Below are 20,392 nucleotides of genomic sequence, written 5' to 3'. Positions count from 1 at the left end.
CTTGTGAGATATTTGCCCACAAGAAGCTCTGTCACCTTTTAGGAAACAGTGAAGGCCTGCTCATTTTAGAAGATGTTTGATCGATCAGGGTTAGTGCAATTAGTTAGTGTGCTGATCTTAGTGATGCCCTAATGTTTGACTATGGGACACGGGTTTGCCAATCAGAAGGTCGACGGTTCAAATCCCCGAAACGGGGTGAGCTCCCATTGCTGAGTCTCTGCTCCTGCCAAACTAGCAGTTCGAAAGCACACCAGTGAAAGTAGATAAATAGGTACTGCTCCAGCGGGAAGGTAAACAGAGTTTCCATGCACTGCTCTGGTTCGCCAGAAGTGGCTTAGTCATGCTGGCCACATGACCTGGAAAAACTGCGGAAAAATGCCGGCTCCCTTGGCCAGTAAAACGAGATGAGCGACACAACCCCAGAGTCATTCGCGACTGGACTTAATAGTCAGGGGTCCCTTTACCATTTTAATGTTTGACTGTTTCAAACAGTTTAAGTGACAGTTGAACCAAACTGAAATTTGTGTAAATGGTTATTAGCTAAATCGGAGGCCTATTGTTTGTGACTGACAGGTGGAATAAAAATGACTAAGCCTTAAAGCAGTACTGTATATACACCCTCCCTTAAAAAATAAAGTTAAAACCTACAGATTACTTGTTTATTGAACATTCAGTTAGATTTGCTTGCAGAGAGATTAGATTATGTTGGCTATTAAACACACAGTCACTCTGATTTGTTAGCAAAAAGATTAACCATTGTTGCACCAATGCTTTGCGGCGCATTTTTCTGTAACTTTATCCAAAAAAAGTCAGATCTTTTGGGAAGTGGGTTTGTAGTACAAAACCTCCAAATCAGCTTTGTGAGACCTGAATTTCCCGAATCCCACCTGAAAATAGTGACATTTTGGAAGCGTCCGAAAACTGTAATCCTGTACAAATTTACTTTGATGCAGGATTATTCAGGTAACCCATACTTTGAATACAGAGAGCCTTACTTCTGAGTAAGTGTATATACGTTTGGCAGGCATTCACTGCAATTCTAAATAATGAATTACTAGGAAGTAAGGCCTGTTAAACTCACTGAAACTGATTTCCCAGTGAAAATGACTAAAACGGCAGAAGAAAAAAATTAATATTCTTTTCCAGAGAAGTCAACTAGCTAGTCAGGCTTGTTTAGTCTGCACAACAAAAGAATTAGGTCCTCAAATGCTTCTGAGTATAACCTGATTACCTCCTTCCATTAACATATAGGGAACAAATAATGACATCCAACCTGGAAGTGTTGTATGTCAGAGCAACTACGTACTCTCCAGGAACTACTCCACAGCTCCAATTTATAAAGATTATAATCCAAGTCAATGAAACCTTCTTGCAATTAGAGGGCAATGGTCGGCGGTTCGAATCCCCGTGACGGGGTGAGCTCCCATTGCTCGGTCCCTGCTCCTGCCAACCTAGCAGTCTGAAAGCACATCAAAGTGCAAGTAGATAAATAGGTACCTCTCCAGTGGGATGGTAAACGGCGTTTCCGTTCGCTACTCTGGTTCACCAGAAGCGGCTTAGTTACGCTGGCCACATGACCCGGAAGATGTACGCCGGCTCCCTCGGCCAACAAAGTGAGATGAGTGCCGCAACCCCAGAGTCGTCTGCGACTGGACCTAACGGTCAGGGGTCCCTTTACCTTTTTTAAATATGTAAAATTCAGTGCTTTATATGATTCAGCCACAAGGTGGAGCAATACACAAAGATTAAAGAAGCCATGATAGCCAGCTCTTAAAAGCTGGGATTGTTTGTGTTTTCAGAGACATGGCCATGAGGCTAGGAGTTAATGACTTGCAACACCTCAGTCATGTTGACACCATGAACTGAAGTGTTACTCTGACTCTCAGCCATAAGAAATGTGCAGCAGCAGAAAAATGCTAACGCTGTTCTAGGCTGCACCAACAGAAGTCCAAGGTCCTGATCAAGGGAAGTCGTAGTCCAACTCTCTCCTGCCTTGGTCAGACCACACCTGGAGTCCTGTGTCCAGTTCTGGGCACCACCATTTAAGAAAGATGTTGACAAGCTGGAACGTGTGCAGAAGAGGGCAACCAAGATGATCAAGGGACTGGAAACTAAGCCTTATGAGGAACGCTTGAAGGAGCTGGGTACATTTAGCCTGGAAAAGAGGAGACCGAGAGGAGATCTGATAGCCATCTTCAAATATCTTAAGGGCTGTTCCATGTAAGAGGGAATAAGCTTGTTTTCTCCTGCTTTGGAGGTCTTTAAGCAGAGCTAGGATGGCCATCTGCCATGGATGCTTTCTCTGAGATTCCTCCACTTCAGAGGGTTAGACTAGATGACCCCTGGGTCCCTTCCAACTCTAAGATTCTATGAATACGATCTGGATTAATGACAGCCACCCACCAGTTTCATATTCAAAACTGCTTCCCACCCCACCCCATTACTGATTACCATATATAAAGAATACATTAAAGTAGACAAATAACAACTTACAAAAAGGAGCAATAAACGTGTCACCTTTATTTTATAAACCTTTATCATAATCACATGTCAGATTTTCTTTTGTGAATGAAATAAAATGCTTTCAACCAGTTTTTAATAGCTAAAAATAATTTTGGCTGGTACATTTAAACAAGGCTTAGATCAACTCCCCGGATGTTCAGTGTCCAGGGGTTCAGTGCCTGGCACCCAGAAACTCATGGCAAAGGGGAGTCTGGCACCCAAAAACTCATAACATTTCACTTCCTTGCAACCTTATGAAAGCTGTTTGTTTCTTGATGGAAGACACTGGGCAGAAATGGAAAGAAACAGGGGGATGAGGAGGTCTAAGGGTGAAGTCCTGCTCATGTCCATCATAATACTGGACAGATTACTACAGGGTGTTGAGAGGGGTTATTTTTAACTTTTAAGTGAGAAACAGCAGCCATAGTCAAGGCCAGAAGTGTTTTCCCTTGGTGACCCCGCCATGTTGAAAAGTGTGTGTGTTTGTGTGGTATTTCCTGTCCTGTCCAGAAATGCATCATGCTGGATGAAGCCAGCTCTAGATCTTTTCTAAATAAATTGAATAAAACCACTTAACCCCCTGAAAGATACATTTGAAAAAATAATATTAAGAGGAGTGGTGCCCATTGTTAGGCGAGGTAGCTAAAGTGATGATGTCATGTCCTCCATTGTGACACGTCCCGCTGCTGAGTGACTTGGCTGAGAACTTTGGGAAGAGCAACTATTTGGATTTAGTGAGAGAAGAGCTAGTTTGGCACTTGTGGTCTTCAACATAATGAAGGTTCAGTCGTCTCGCTTGTAAGTAGAATCTCTTATTCTTCCCCCTATTTCTTTAGCTATTCCTTAAGATTTAGACACATAGGGTCATGGGTAGATTAATTTTTAAAGATTGTCCTCAGGGCCCCTTAGATGCTTTGAGGGAAATGGCTTGCAGTGCAGGGATAGAGAGTAGCGAGGAAATAACTATAATCCATTTCTTGACCTTCTTCCTTTTCTTCCCTAGATCCCGCTGTCTGCACAGGATGAGAGAGCTGCTGGCCTCCTGTTGCCGCTCCATAAAAATCCATCCCCTGGACGAAGATACTGTGGTGGTTGGTGGAAGGAGGATTAGAGTGCAAACGATTTATGTGAGGCCCAAGGACCAGGGGATGGAGGCCACCAGTGATTCCACCAGTGGTGAGTGTTGATCTTTGTCCATGAAGAACAGGGAGGCCAGAGAGAATCTGGCTGGCGGGGGGGGGAGGCAGCTCTCTGATTTAAGAAGAGTTTAGGGATTGGATGAGGAAGGGAGAATAATGTAGGCCACTTGGAGATCCTCAATGGAAATATTAAGAATCTTCTCTGTTCTTTTCTCTTCCAGGCAGCGGCAACAGTGAGGCCAGCAGCTCTCTCAACCAAGGCCCAGTTTCCCCCTTCCCCAATTAATTTTTTTATTCTAATAAAGATTTTTATTGCAAATATGCTAGTCTTTGGTCATTTTTTAATCCCTGGCGGTTCTTTCCCCCCAACAGTATGGGTGCATCTATAGCCGCAAGAATGTTTCTTGCCCAAAAATGGAAAGATGAAAAAGTCCCAGCAAAAAAAGAATGGATACAAAAACTTATGGAATATGCAGAAATGGCAAATCTTACCGGAAACATAAGAAATCAAGATAACAAGATAGCTCCCCTCCCCCGAAGGCCCAGTTCCCCCTTCCCCACAAACCCAAATAGACAAACAAATTTTATTTTATTCTAATAAAGGTTATATTACAAACATGCTAGTCCTTGATCACCCTTTTACCCTTGGGGGTGCTTTGCCCAACAGTTGTGGGTGGGCATGGCTGGGAATCTGGGGTCTCACTGCAGGAGTCTACAGTTTGGCTCCTTTCCCTTGTTGTTGCTCCTAGATGTGCATGTGTGAAGAAGACAGGACACAGACTGGGGAGGGCAGGGGAGAAATTCCATCTAGTTTGTGCATTCTAAAGGAAACCCATAGGAACATCCTAGGACAATATTGTGATAGCTCACTCCAACGTCTGTTGAGGGGTGCGAGGTTCTAGGAGCCTGGCACTTAACCAGGCTTTGTGCTTCCTTGGAATGAGGCACAACAGAGACTGCAGTGTCTTTTGGATGTATGGTTTTTTCACACACATGTATACAGCTTGGCTCTTGGGTGGGGGGGGGCATTACATCTCCCCACAGCAAAGCAGCACTGGGCTCCAAGACATCTCCATGCCTTTGTCCCAGCCTTCCTTTGGCCAGCCTGCCAAGGTACTTCTGCCCTTCAGCCCCCATACGGAGGTCTTCTAATTTCCGCCTCCTTGTTCCCTTGTTCCGCCTCCTTGTTCCCATAACACCTTGCCCAAAAAATCCTGTGTTAAAGAACAACTTTCTTCCCCAGTGTAACATCACACCCACATTGCCCTGGCAACTGGCTCCTCAGTGACCCCTTTGTCTTGTAGATAGTTTTTGTCATGGGTTAGTAGCAGGGCCACCTTCTCCCTCTGTCCCTCTGTCAGAAAAACAACATAAATCTCCATCACAAGCACAAGATTCCACCTGTGGAAATTGATCCATATTCACAGCACCCACCCACTAGTTCCACAATCAAAGCTGCTTCCCTTCCCACCCCCTTATTGATTACTCTAAACTATAGATACTATATGTAATAAAACATTAAAGTGGACAAATCATAACTTCAAAATTGGATCAATAAACGTGCCACCTGTTGTCTGAATACCTTAATCATAACAATCACATGTCAGATTTTCTTTTGTGAATGAAACAAAATTGTTTCAAATAGCTTTTGATGTTGGCATTTGTCTGTCTCGTGAAGAAGTGGAGTGCGCCTTTGACGTCAAAAATCAAAAAATTGTGTGGGAAATAAAGCCATGCGTCAGTTCGACAGGCTGGGGGAGGTTAAATCATGGAAGCACCCCGCAAGAGGTGATCCTGTCCCCTGATTTAACAGAAAAACAGGAATGGCAAGTTAAAGCTGTTCTTACAGAATACCAGAAAATCTTCTCACATTTTCCTGGGAAGACTATTTCGGCTCTGCTCAAAATTGAGACCAGAGAGGCTAGACCCATAGCTTTGCCTCCATATTGGGTAACAGGTCCTCAAGCTGACATCATCTCCACTGAGATTTGGGAGATGTTGGACCTGGGTTTAATAGTCCCATCAGATAGCCCTTGGGCTTCCCCGGTTATTCTGGTTCCCAAACCAGACCAGACTGTTCGCTTTTGTGTGGGCTGTTGTTGCTTAGTCGTTTAGTCGTGTCCGACTCTTCGTGACCCCATGGACCAGAGCATGCCAGGCACTCCTGTCTTCCACTGCCTCCCTCAGTTTGGTCAAACTCATGCTGGTAGCTTTGAGAACACTATCCAACCATCTCGTCCTCTGTCGTCCCCTTCCCCTTGTGCCCTCCATCTTTCCCAACACCAGGGTCTTTTCCAGGGAGTCTTTTCTTCTCATGAGGTGGCCAAAGTATTAGAGCCTCAGCTTCAGGATCTGTCCTTCCAGTGAGCACTCAGGGCTAATTTCCTTCAGAATGGAGAGGTTTGATCTTCTTGCAGTCCATGGGACCCTCAAGAGTCTCCTCCAGCACCATAATTCAAAAGCATCAATTCTTCGGCGATCAGCCTTCTTTATGGTCCAGCTCTCACTTCCATACATCACTACTGGGAAAACCTTAGCTTTAACTATACAGACCTTTGTTGGCAAGGTGATGTCTCTGCTTTTTAAGATGCTGTCCAGGTTTGTCATTGCTTTTCTCCCAAGAAGCAGGCGTCTTTTAATTTCGTGGCTGTTGTCACGAAATTTGTGTGGGCTACAGGCGTTTAAACCAAGTGACGGTGCTTGACATCTATGCAATAACGAGGGTAGATGAGTTGGTAGAGACAATTGGGGCTGTCCATTTCATTTCTACTATAGACTTAACCAAAGGATATTGGCAGGTGGTGATGGATCCTAAAAATCAACCCAAAACCGCTTTTAGAACTTGAGATGGGTTATTTGAGTTCACTGTTGTAGCTTTTGGGTTAAGGAATGCTCCGGCCACCTTTCAGCGTTTAATTGATAAGATGCTGGTGGGGTTAAAAGATTTTGCCCTCGCTGATACTGATGATGTAGCCATCTTCAGCCAGCCCTGGAAGGAACATCTACAACATCTAGCCATCGTGTTCCAACGGACAAAGTCAACTGTCAAAGCTTCTAAATGGCAGTTTGGTTTGAAGCAGGTAAAGTATTTAGGTCACATCCTAGGGGGTGGGTAAGATACAACCTGATTGGAGCATAATATTTTTTTTTTTTAATAAAATTTTTATTGGTTTTACAAAGTTTTTTAAGAAAAACAAACAAACACCTAAAGAGACAAACATACACGTATAGTTTCAAACATATTTTCATAAACCTCTTTTCTTTGACTTCCCCATACCCCCCCTCTCTGCATCCCAATGTCCATAATTCTACAAACAACTCCCAATTATTGCTTTCCAATCTCTGTCATCTTAGTCCTCTTTTGTATTCTAACCTTATATCCCTGTACCCCTTTGTTTCTGAAAAACCACAACATTTTAACATTCATTAAGTTTATAGTAGTCCTTAAGATAACTTTTAAATTTTCTCCATTCTTCTTCCACCGTCTCTTTTCGTTGGTCACGGATTCTGCCTGTCATCTCAGCCAATGTCATATAGTCCATCACTTTCATCTGCCATTCTTCCAGAGTGGGTAAATCTTGTGTCTTCCAATACTTTGCGATGAGTATTCTTGCTGCTGTTGTAGCGTACATAAAAAAAGTTCTATCCTTCTTTGTCACCAATTGGCCGACAATGCCCAAGAGAAAAGCCTCTGGTTTTTTAGGAAAGGTACATTTAAGTACCTTTTTCATTTCATTATAGATCGTTTCCCAGAAGGCCTTAATCTTCGGGCATGTCCACCAAAGGTGGTAGAAGGTACCTTCAGTCTCTTTACACTTCCAACATTTGTTATCGGGCAAATGATAAATTTTTGCCAGCTTGACTGGGGTCATGTACCACCTATAAACCATTTTCATAATGTTTTCCTTTAAGGCATTACATGCCGTAAACTTAATGCCGGTGTTCCATAACCATTCCCAGTCAGCTGACATAATGTTGTGTCCAACATCCTGTGCCCACTTAATCATAGCCGATTTAACTGTTTCATCCTGTGTATTCCATTTCAGCAACAAGTTATACATTCTAGATAAATTCTTAGTATTGGGTTCTAACAGTTCGGTTTCTAATTTTGATTTTTCCACCTGGAAACCAATTTTCCTGTCCTGTTTGAAAAATTCCACTATTTGCCGATATTGAAACCAATTTTGTACTTTATGTTTCAATTTCTCCTGACTTTGTAGTTTGAACTTATCTCCATCCTGTTCTAAAATTTCCCAATACTTCGGCCATCTGACCTCCATATTGAGTTTCTTCACTGCTTTAGCCTCCACTGGTGACACCCATCTAGGGGTTTTATTTTCCAATAGATCTTTATATCTTATCCAAACATTAAACAATGCTTTTCTGACAATGTGATTTTTAAAGGCACTGTTAACTTTGTCATACCAAAGATATGCATGCCAACCAAAAGCGTTATTAAAACCTTCCAGATCCAAAATGTCCGTGTTCTCGAGGAGCATCCATTCTTTCAGCCAGCAAAAAGCTGCTGCCTCATAGTACAATTTTAAGTCCGGCAGGGCAAACCCCCCTCTTTCTTTAGCATCTGTCAATACTTTAAATTTAATTCTGGGCTTTTTGCCCTGCCAGACAAATTTCGAAATATCTTTCTGCCACCTCTTAAAACATTCCATCTTGTCAAGAATCTGCAAGGTCTGAAACAGAAATAACATTCTAGGCAATACATTCATTTTGATCACTGCGATTCGGCCTAACATTGACAATTTCAAATTTGACCATATTTCTAGATCTTTTTTAATTTCTGACCAACATTTTTCATAGTTGTCCTTATACAAATTCACATTTTTAGATGTTAAGTAAACCCCTAGGTATTTCACCTTCTTGACCACTGTCAAACCTGTCTCCTCTTGAAATTTTTCCTTTTCCATATCTGTTAAGTTTTTCCCTAAAACTTTAGTTTTTTGTTTATTCAACTTAAATCCAGCTACCTGGCCAAACTGTTGTATTATTTCTAAAACCTTTTTCGTACTAGTGTTTGGCTCTTGCAAAGTCAATACTAGATCATCTGCAAACGCTCTTAACTTATAATGTTTAGCTCCGACCTGCACACCTTTAACCTGCTGGTCATTTCTTATCATGTTCAGCAGCACCTCCAGAACTGAAATGAAAAGTAATGGGGAGATTGGGCACCCCTGTCGTGTTCCTTTTTCTATCTTAAGTTCCTCAGTCACAACATTGTTTACAATAAGTTTAGCTTTTTGTTCAGAATATATTGCAGCCATACCATTCTCAAAACCCTGGCCTACCCCCATCCCATGAAGATTCTTCCTCATAAAACTCCAAGAAATATTATCAAAGGCTTTCTCCGCATCCACAAAGATCAGTACTGCTTTAGTGTTTATATTCACCTCTAGCTTTTCCAGAATGTCTATTACATTCCTTACATTGTCTTTTAGGGAGAAAGCCTGCTTGGTCCTTATGGATCTTCTCCATCAACACTCTTTTAAGTCTTTTTGCCAAAATGTCTGCAAAAATTTTGTAATCCACGTTAAGCAATGATATTGGGCGGTAGTTCTTAAGTTGGGTCTTTTCAGTCTCTGACTTTGGTATGAGTGAAATATATGCTTCTTTCCACGATTCAGGTGCCCTTTTTCCCTCAAAGATCTCGTTACAAACTTCTCTCAATGGTTGAGTCAGCCATTCCTTCAGCGATTTGTAGTATCTGGAAGTCAGTCCATATACTACAAATCGCTGAAGGAATGGCTGACTCAACCATTGAGAGAAGTTTGTAACGAGATCTTTGAGGGAAAAATTGATAAGATGCTGGTGGGGTTAAAAGATTTTGCCCTCGCTGATACTGATGATGTAGCCATCTTCAGCCAGCCCTGGAAGGAACATCTACAACATCTAGCCATCGTGTTCCAACGGACAAAGTCAACTGTCAAAGCTTCTAAATGGCAGTTTGGTTTGAAGCAGGTAAAGTATTTAGGTCACATCCTAGGGGGTGGGTAAGATACAACCTGATTGGAGCATAATAAAGGTCATTCAAGAGTGGCCTAGCCCTGTCAGAAGCGAACATGGACCAATGGTACCAAATAGTATGGGAAACAGCCTTACTAGAAAAATTAACCCATAAATTGAAACTGTCACGGGGACAAATAGAAGACGCCTTCACCCCGGTATGGCTCCCCTTTATCACATACACAGCCCAACAAAACAACGACAAGAATCTGCCAACAGCATATGAATCAATCTGGCTAACCTTATTCAAAAACACCCACCCACCCACCCCACTCACACATGAAAACAAAGTTCACCACAGCCAATCACAAACAAGCAGCCACACCCTAGGCCAACCCCAACTTCTCGCACCACCAATAATAATAATAATAATTTTATTATTTATACCCCGCCCATCTCGCTGGGCTTCCCCAGCCACTCTGGGCGGCTTCCCAAAAAAATTTAAAATACTGTAATACATCAAACATTAAAAGCTTCCCTAAACAGGGCTGCCTTCAGATGTCTTCTAAAAGTCTGGTAGTTGTTGTTCTCTTTGACATCTGGTGGGAGGGCGTTCCACAGGGAGGGCGCCACTACCGAGAAGGCACACAAGCAAATAGCAAAGAGAACCCGCACAAACAAAACTGACACAAAACCCCACACGCACATTAAGTAGAACGGATACATTGCCACCCAACACCAACCCCACCCACCACGGCCCCTTCCACCTCTTCCCCACTTTCCCCCCCTAATGTCACACTAATGTCTCCAACAAATGAAGCTGACCTGTAGAAAATGTAACTTGAAAAAAGAAACATTGCACATACGTTTGTAAACCAAGAAATCTTTAATAAAAACACATTAAAAGACAGAGAGTGTGTGGCCTAGGCCCTCTACAAAAAAAACCCAAAACAAATGGGAGCTTTTCTGGGGGTGGTAGGATATTATCGCCAATTTATTCCTGCTTTCAGCCCCCATGCTGCTCCTTTACATGACTGTGTAAAGAAAGACAACACAGATTAGGTAATGTGGACAGCCCAGTGGCAAGTAGAATTTGAGCATTTAAAATCAGCCTTAACAACGGAGCCTATTTTGAGAGCTCCCTCTTTCCTACAACCCTTTACCCTTTTCACGGATGCCTCTGTGATAGGAATTTTATGGTCTTAGATATATGGTTATGTTTATAAGTGTACCAACCAAGCACATACATAGATGAGCACAGGAAGACCGACCTGGAACCATTTTGATTCCCAAACTGACCAAATGTTTTCTCTGCAAGGTCAAAGGAAAATGGAAAAGCCTCCCCATTGTCTTTTCCTTCACAAATCCTGTCTTAAGGGTATGTCTGTGTATGAATAGGGTGTGAGCCTGTGACATGGCCCAGGAACTAAGTATTTATCATTACAAAAGACTGGCCAGGCTCCCCAGGCAATCCAATCAAGTAACCTGCCAGACAGGAGATCAACAACAGGAGAAAAACAACATTCAAATTTATGTTTTAAGACCGCCTTTTCTGTGATGTAGGTGTGATGTATCTGGGGGGTGGTCTTAGGTTACACCCCTCCTGTGATGTATCTATGATGTTTCTGGGGGTGGTCTTGATCTACAGGGTGGCAATTTCAAAAGTCTTTATAAGGCCTTGCGCACCATTTTTCTGGGTTCCTCCTACTCTCCTGCGGGTGAGGGAAGCACCCTGTTGCAACAGATCAATAAAGATCAAGCTTACAAGCTGCTTTGCTTCTCAATATTCTCTGCTTGGCCTCTGTTATTCTCTCCTGCCAATAGGGAACCTATGTAAGGACTCTATATGGGCTCTTGGATACCCCATAAGGGAAAAGGGCAATTTTTGTTTACAACACCTCCAATATAGGAGTTGGGGCAACTCTTTGCCAGAAAGGGGATAAGAGACAACTGCACCCCGTCCTATACTTAAGTAGGAAACTCTTGGGGAGGAAACACCACCTTTCTGTCATTGAACGGGAATGTTTAGCCATTGCGTGGGCTACTGGCAAGTTAAAGCCATAACTGTGGGGGAGAACATTTACCCTTTGTACTGACCATTCCCCTCTGAAATGGTTAAACCAAGTGAAAGGTGCCAATAGCCAACTAATAAGGTGGAGTTTGCAATGGCCAGACTACAATTTTGACGTCTCCCACATCAGAGGGAAGGATAATGTGATTGCAGATCCCGTGTCACGAAACACTTAGATAAGTACAGGGGCAATCATGCTGTGTAAATGCTTGTTTGATGAGATGCAATTGTTTGAAATGCAATTAGTTAAAATGCAAACTTAAGAATGGTTAAAATGTATTTGGATCCTGTAATTTTTAAGAGTGCAGCACCTATCTATAGATGTAAAAGAATATAGAGTTAAGTGTTATGCTATATAGTTATGCTTAGAACTTTGTAGTGTTTATAGCTTAATAGTATTATAAAGTATTTAAGGTACTGTGTATACAATACACGTATATTTGCGTATTTTAAGCAGGAACCCCAAAATACTTTTTACAATTGCTGCATCAAGGCTGGTATATGCAACCTCACCTACACAATGATTTTCAGGGGTGGGACATGCAATGGAAAAGTTTGTTTACTGAGCAGGTTGAGTCACCGAATGTTTTTTCCCCTGCCAGAAAACCGTTAACTGACAACAGCTCCTGACTGGCCAGAGTTCCAAGGGAGGCAGATGGAGTGGGATTTAGTGTTAGAGACCCATGGGGTCTGGGAGGGAGAAATCGGAGGATGGAGTGATGGTCATGAAGAATAAGGAGGACACATTAGTGAAGATGAGATCACTATATGTTCAACCAAGCGGCCAGGGGATGGAGGCCACCACTGCCGATATGGATGGTGACTGTGGATCTTTCGACACATCCCCCTGCTGAGTCACTTGGCTGAGGATTTTGGGAGGAGCAACTATTTATGGATAGTTCAAAGAAAAGAGGTTGTGTGCGTGAACTGCGTTTAGCGAAAATGAAGATTTCTTCATCTCACCTGTAAGTATATCTCTTATTCTTTCCATAGTCTGTTTCTTTTGCTATCCCTTAGGATTTAGAAACATAGGGGACCAGGTCATGGTTAGATTAATTTTTAAAGATTGTCCTCAGGGCCCCCTTAGATGCTTTGAGGGAAATGGCTTGCCTTCCCCCTTGTGGTCATCATCACAAGAAGGGCATCTCCCAGTTTTGGAGGGTCCTTTGACAAGATGCCCTCCTCAGTGGGTTCAACTGCTTGCTGTGTTCTCCAATAGAGGTTTCTGAAAGTAGGCTTAGCTGTCCGGTGCCCCAAATTTAGCACAGAGATATAGAGTATCAAGTATCTAGAACCCATTTCTTTATCAGTTTCCCTTTTCTTCCCTAGATTACAAAGTCTCCAAAGGCTCCATGGGCCGATGGTCTCCTACTGTCTCATGCTGAAGATACACGCCCTGGTCTGTGAGGAGGATGAATGGAAGTCTATGTGATGAAAAGTGGAATTGATGAAAATCAGAAGAATCTTTGTCAGACCGTGCAACCAGGGGGTGGATGCCACCGATGACAACATGGGTAGTGAGTGCTGATATTTGTTCATCAGGAACAGGAAGGCCAGAGAGAATCTGGGTCACTGAGGGGGGGCAGGAGGGGAGGCAGTTCCCTGATTCAAGAAGAGTTCGGGGATGGGATGAGAACTTTGGGAAGAGCAACTATTTGCTCTCCAATAGAGGTTTCTGAAACCAGGTTTAGCTGTTAGATAGAATCAAGAATGTCTCTAGAACCCATTTTCTGATTATTTTCCCTCTTCTTCCCTAGGTTTCGAAGTTTGAGAAGGCTCCGTGGGCTGGTGGTCTCCTGCTGTCGTGTCACTAAGATCCATCCCCTGGTCTGTGAGGAGGATGAATGGGATGAAGAGGTGAACATAATGAAAAATGGGAAGGTGGAGAAAGTGAAAATAAGAAGAATCTTTGTCAGAGCATGAGATCAGAGGTTGGATGCCACCGATACCAACATGGATGGTGAGTGCTGATCTTTGTTCATGAGGAACAGGGAGGCCGGAGAGAATCTGGATCACTGGGGGGGGGAGGGGAGGCAGCTCCCTGATTCAAGAAGAGTTCAGGGATGGGGTGAAGAAGGGAGGAAGGGAGAATAACGTAAGCCACCTAGAGATCCTTGCAGGAAAGATGGGTTATCAACATAATAATAAATGTAAATATTAAGAATCGTTTAATGAATGTTAGACGGATGCTGGAATGAAGCTATATGGTTTTAGCAGAAATGTAATAAAGAATTAGGTAAAAGCTGATTGATAATGTGCCAAAATGAAAAAATTTAAGGATACACCGTTAAGATAAATTATAGAACGAAAATTGAGAAAGTGGAAAGAGAAGAAGAAGAAGAGAAGAGTTTGGATTTGATATCCCGCCTTTCACTCCCCTTCAGGAGTCTCAAAGCGGCTAACATTCTCCTTTCCCTTCCTCCCCCACAACAAACACTCTGTGAGGTGAGTGGGGCTGAGAGACTTCAAAGAAGTATGACTGGCCCAAGGTCACCCAGCAGCTGCATGTGGAGGAGCGGAGACGCGAACCCGGTTCCCCAGATTAGGAGACTACCGCTCTTAACCACTACACCACACTGGCTCTCTAGTTCAATTAACTATTTCACTTGCTGAAATAGTTAATTGAACTAGAATACAAAAAAGGGAGGTGTGAGGAGGTCGATGAAACAAGTAAATGAAAGGTAAAGATATGGAATATTGGATGTGTGTTTTAGTGTTTTTGTTTCTTTTTGCTGTATTGTTGTATTGTTTTTTATGTTTTTCTTTTTATGTATTGTAATGTATGTTCTGTTAAACTTTTTATTGTTTTCCTTTTTTCTTTTTTCTGTAATCTTTAAACTTCTAATAAATATCATTTAATATATATATATATTAAGAATCGTTTCTCTTCTTTTCTCTTCCAGGCAACGATAGCAGTCAGGCCAGCAGCTCCGATACAGCTCTCTCCCTGCCTTTGCCCAGTTCCCCTTCCCCAGAAATCCAGATAGAAAAATAAATTAATAAATATATATTTTTACTGTTAATTCTAATAAAGTTCATTTTCAAACACGATAGTCTTCGATCATCATTTAATCCTTGGGGGCACTTTTTTCCAACAGTTGTGAGCGAGGGCTGGTGTCTACAGTTTGGCTCCTTCCTTTGTGGATGCTACTAGATGGATGCTTTCGCTGAAATTCCTGCATAGCAGGGGGTTGGACTAGATGACCCTTGGGGTCTTTTCCAACTCTACAATTCTGTGATTCCATGCTGCTGTTTGGGCACCTTATGTAGGATTAGGAATCGTGGTGCCTGCCCTCACAGAAGAAGAAGAATCCAATACAGACACCTGGCCACGCAAGGAAGGGCTCCCTTCAGGAGGGTGAGCCAAAAAGGGGCCTTGATGGTGCATTGATGGAAATGGGGAAAGATCTCCAGAACCACACTAAAATGGTATATGAATTATCTACAGAAATAAAGACCCTTGTAGGTATCTTCTCAAAATGAGAGGAAGAGCATCAAGTGATACTGAGGACAACCCCGTTGTGATCCAGAATCTCCTTTCGAACAGAGCGTTGGAGAAGACTTGTTTAATTCAACACCAGAAAGGGACGCAGGTGGCGCTGTGGTCTAAACCACAGAGCCTTGGGCTTGCCGATCAGAAGGTCAGCAGTTCGAATCCCCGCGACGGGGTGAGCTCCTGTTGCTCGGTCCCTGCTCCTGCCAACCTAGCAGTTCGAAAGCACGTCAAAGTACAAGTAGATAAATAGGTACCGCTCTGGCAGGAAGGTAAACAGCATTTCCGTGTGCTGCTCTGGTTCGCCAGAAGCAGCTTAGTCATGCTGGCCACATGACCTGGAAGCTGTACGCCGCCTCCCTCGGCCAATAAAGCGAGATGAGCGCCGCAACCCCAGAGTCATCCAGGACTGGACCTAACAGTCAGGGGTTCCTTTACCTTTACCTTAGGAGGTCCAAGGAAATCTCCAAAAAAGAAAGTTGGGCGACAATATGAGGATAGCTATGAGTCACGGTTCCACATGATCACATTATCAAGTACCGTATTTTTCGCTCCATAAGACACACTTTTTCCCTCCTAAAAAGTAAGGGGAAATGTGTGTGCATCTTATGGAGCGAATGCAGGGGGGAGGCAGGCAGGAAAAGCCCCCAAGAGCCGCACACAAGCTCCGTGCGGCTCTTGCGGGCTTTCCCCTCCTCATAGAAAAGCCCGCAGGAGCTGCACGCTCCTTAAAGGGTGCACGGCTCTTTTGGGCTTTTGCGGGAGGTAGGGGTATTGCCATAGTCGCGTGCAGCCCCTCCGGCCGGGAGAGGCTGCGTGCGGCTATGGGTTCTTTAGCCGCGCACAGCCTCTCCCGGCTGGAGAGGTTGCGCGCGGCTAAAGAGAAAGCCAAGACAGCGAGCGGGATGGATCCATTCTTATCAATTAAAAATTTGGTGTGGCACAAGCAAATGTTTATTCTGAAAGTACATACACCCCAACATTTTGGGAGGGCAATTCGGGGCACACACACCCTGCTGACCCCATCACTCCCCCACTTCCTTGCCTGCCCACTGACCCCTCCCTCCCTTCACTGGTGTGATCTGCCAGAAGGCCATTGAGGCCAGTGCTAAGTCTCCCAATGTCTGTTTTCGGATCCCTCACTCTGGCACAACCAGCGCAGGGGAGCAAAATTGGGGTATTCAATTCTGGGAAAAGAGGCTGATTTGTGATGTCCCGATAAAATAAGGACATTTGAGTGGTTTGAAAGTGTGGCCCAGGGGAAAAAGCTTAAGAACCACTGTGCTTATTGCGGATCCTCAACTTCAGTGCCTCTGCTCCTAGTTCTTTACCTTTCAGTTTGGGCCGGACAGTCCTTAAAATAGAGATTTGCTTCGGCTAGAAGGCTGTCTTTCTGAAGGTAGCATTGGGCCAGTTGTGCGCTGCAAGACACTGAATGAAGGAGTTGTGCAAATGTAAACAGGACTTCGCAGCATTACATTTCCCTGTAGATTAGCACATGTTGCTACGGTTACAGGTGGATGTGGTGAAATATTGTGCACAACAATACAGTGGTGCCCCGCAAGACGAATGCCTCGCAAGACGGAAAACTCGCTAGACGAAAGAGTTTTCCGTTTTGGAGGTGCTTCGCAAAACGAATCTCCTATGGGCTTGCTTCACAAGACGAAAATGTCTTGCGAGTTCCTGCGGGTTTTTCCCCCTCCCCCCCTTTTTCTAAGCCACTAAGCCGCTTATCAGCTGATCCGGTAAATCGATAAGCCGCTAAAAGCCGCTAATAGCGCTAATCCTCTAATCCGTCAATGGGCTTGCTTCGCAAGACGAAAAAACCGCTAGACAAAGAGAATCACAGAACGGATTCTTTTCGTCTTGCGAGACACCACTGTACGATGCAGTACGTTGAGAAAGTGAAAATCCGGGAACTCTCTTAAGGGAATATTTTTTTTTCCTCACTAGATAAGGATATATTTCACAAGGACTATAATGGTGGTGTTTGTGTCTGTGGGGGGGGGGGGCTGGTTAAAACACAATAAGATAGCATTTAGGCAATTTCTGAGAGGCAGTTGCACAGATCTGTTATTTTCACCATTATCTGCTTTAAAATTAGCTTTTGCTTTTGCCAGCCAATATCAGCTTAGTGAAAGTAATCTAGCAGACTACTTTTCTTGTATTCCGTCCAGGAAATTAAATATTAAACCCCAGAATATTCTCAAAGCTTCAACATGTTTTGCTGGGCATATACAAAGAACTGAACTTGCATGACCTCCTGTTCTGGAATCTTGGATCTCTTGGAAATAAAGCCATTGGCTGAATCTAAGGGCTCAATTCCAGGCACCCAGAAACTCATAACAAAGGGGAGTCTGACACCCACAAACACATAACATTTCACTTCATTGCAGCCTGAGGGAAGCTGTTTATTGGCAGAACATACTGGGCAGAAACTGAAAGAAACAGGGGGATGATGAGGTCTAAGGGTGAAGTCCTGCTCCTGTCCATCATAATACTGACAGATTACTACAGGGTGTTGAGAAGGGTTATTTTTAGCTATTAAGTGAGAAACAGCAGCCATAGTCTAGCCCAGAAGTGTTGTCCCTTGGTGACTCCGCCATGTTGAAAAGTGTGTGTGTTTGCAAGGTGTTTCCTGTCCGGTCCAGAAATGCACCATGCTGGATGAAGACAGCTCTAGATCTTTTCTAAATAAATTGAATAAAACCACTTAGCCCACTGAAAGATATATTTGAAAAATGAATATTAAGGGGAACAATGCCCATTGTTAAGCAAGGGAGCTAAAGTAACAGTGTCATGTCCTCCATTGTGACACGTCCGCCTGCTGAGTGACTTGGCTGAGGATTTTGGGAAGAGCAACTATTTGAGAATAGTTGACAGAAAAGTAGTGGTTGGTGTGAATTTTGTTTGCTGAAAAAAAATGAAGATTTCTTCATCTCGCTTGCAGGTAGGATCTCTTATTCTTTCCACAGTCTGTTTCTTTTGCTATCCCTTAGGATTTAGAAACATAGGGAACCAGGTCATGGTTAGATTAATTTTTAAAGATTGTCCTCAGGGCCCCCTTAGACGCTTTGAGGGAAATGGCTTGCCTTCTCCCTTGTGGTCATCATCACAAGAAGGGCACCTCCCAGTTTTGGAGGGTCCTTTGACAAGATGCCCTCCTCAGTGGGTTCAACTGCTTGCTGCACTCTCCATGAGAGGTTTCTGAAAGCAAGTTCAGCTGCTAGGTGCCCTGAATTCAGCGCAGAGATAGAGAGTATCAAGGAAGGAACCTGAATCCAGTTCCTGACTATCTGTTTTCCCTCTTCTTCCCTAGGTTTTGAAATCTGTGCAGGCCTGGCGAGCTGCTGGCCTCCTGCTGTCGTGCCCCCAAAATCCATCCCCTGGTCTGCGAGGAGGAAGAGATATTGGAAGATCGATGGGATGACAGAGTTAATGTTATGAAAGAGCAGAAGAGTTAATGAAGATAAGAACTATTTACGTAAAACAGTAGGACCAGGGCAGGGGTCTGCAACCCGCGGCTCCGGAGCCGCATGTGGCTCTTTTACACCTTTGCCGCGGCTCCGAAGCGGATACTAGCGTGGGGAGGAGGCGTATTGTGCGCCCCGACACTCCCCACTGTGGCGGGCGCTGTACTAGCTGTGACGTCGCATGGGGGCGGTGCGTGTGTTACTCACGCACCGTCCCGACGTCACCTTCCCGCCCGCCCACCCGCTACATTGTAAGGAGCATGTACGCTGGTCACTGCATTGAAAGGTGGCATGTACGCTGGTCACTGTTTTGAAGGGGAGTGAAGAACACACACACACAAAAAGGTAACTTGTTAATTTAACGTTTATTTCTATGAGGAGGAGTAATTCTGAGGGGTCAAACAGAGAAATAATAAAAAAGTGACAAAAAAGTTATTTTTATAATGACGAGTTTTGCGGCTCCCATGTTTTTTTTTTCCTTCGGAAACGGGTCCAAGTGGCTCTTTTTGTCTTAAAGGTTGCAGACCCCTGGACCAGGGGATGGATGCCGCCAATGCCAATATGGATGGTGAGTGTTGATCTTTGTTCATCAGGAACAGGGAGGCCAGAAAGAATCTGGATCACGGTGGGGTGGGGAGGCAGCTTCCTGATTCAAGAAGAATTCAGGGACATCCCTTTTAAAGAGAGAGAACAATTTCTCTTTACGTCTGTGGTTTTTCATTATGGTGTAGTGCCCACTGCAGTCTCTCAGGTTTGCAGGTGTGCCCATGGGTTCAAAGGGCTGGCAACCCAAGTTAGACCGCTGGACTAGGACTTGGGGACGTGGGTTCAAATCCCACCTCATCCATGGAACTTAATGAGTGGCCTTGGGTACTCACTGCCTCTTGATTTACCTCACAGAGCTGTTGTGGAGATGGGATGAGGGTGGGAGGGAGAATAGCATAAGCTGCCTGGAGATCCTTGCAGGAAAGATGGGTTATGAACATAATAATAAATGGGAAAATTAAGAATCTTTTCTCTTCCAGGCAACGATAGCAGTGAGGCCAGCAGCTCCAATACAGCTCACCCCCTGCCTTTGCCCAGTTCCCCTTCCGCAGAAACCCAGTTAGAAAAATAAATCGATAAATATTTTTTATTGTTATTCTAATAAAGTTCATTTTCAAACATGATAGTCTTTGATCATGCTTTTATCCTAGAGGGTGCTTTTTCGACCGATGGGGTCTCTTCCAACTCTACATTTCTATGATGCTATGATCATACAAGTCTAGCAAAAATGAAAATCAATTAATGGGTGTCAAAATCAGAAGTAATAGGTTTTTTGGGGGGTGGGGGGTGCCATTGAAATGGTCACCCACCAGTTCCACTGAGCTTAATCAGAGAGAGAAAGCCGTCTGGTGACAAAATGGCCAACTTCCATGGCTCAAATATTGATCACACCAGTCCCACGGGATTCTTGTGGATGAAATATACCACACACCCCTCAGGAAGAATGGCAGCATACAAATATAAACTATAAATGCATCTAGCAGTGTTTTATCCAAGTTAAAGACGTAAGCCACATTTTTGGTAGACTGGAAATCCCCCTCAGCCCCAATGTCAGATTTAAATAAAAGAGGTCATGTTGCAGCACTAGGATTGATTATTGTACTCCCAACAGGACAAACATTAATCAAATTTGTGCCTGGCAGCATATTGTTGCTGCTTCATTCAAGCATGGTGGATTATTTTTAATTCGCCCTCCTGATAAAGTTGCATA

General features: G+C 43.7%; 2 long non-coding RNA genes across 3 annotated transcripts; both read left to right on the top strand.

Moving 5' to 3' along the window:
• The first annotated feature begins 1,887 nt into the window (after window positions 1–1,887).
• On the top strand, window positions 1,888–3,962 carry LOC310708492. Its single transcript, XR_014527047.1, has 3 exons — window positions 1,888–2,144; window positions 3,506–3,678; window positions 3,863–3,962. It is a non-coding gene; the product is annotated as an uncharacterized lncRNA (long non-coding RNA).
• Window positions 3,963–12,178: 8,216 nt separating this feature from the next.
• LOC310708500 lies at window positions 12,179–19,703 on the top strand. 2 transcript variants are annotated; one of them, XR_014527058.1, is made up of 4 exons: window positions 12,179–12,583; window positions 13,000–13,187; window positions 13,428–13,630; window positions 19,662–19,703. It is a non-coding gene; the product is annotated as an uncharacterized lncRNA (long non-coding RNA). The 2 variants fall into 2 exon arrangements; XR_014527059.1 differs by lacking the exon at window positions 19,662–19,703 and adding an exon at window positions 14,574–14,718.
• Window positions 19,704–20,392: the final 689 nt, after the last annotated feature.

Source organism: Podarcis liolepis (genome assembly GCF_965112155.1).
Source record: "Podarcis liolepis genome assembly, chromosome: 6".
NCBI classification, from domain to species: domain Eukaryota; kingdom Metazoa; phylum Chordata; class Lepidosauria; order Squamata; family Lacertidae; genus Podarcis; species Podarcis liolepis.
This window is presented reverse-complemented; position numbering and strand designations above follow the sequence as displayed.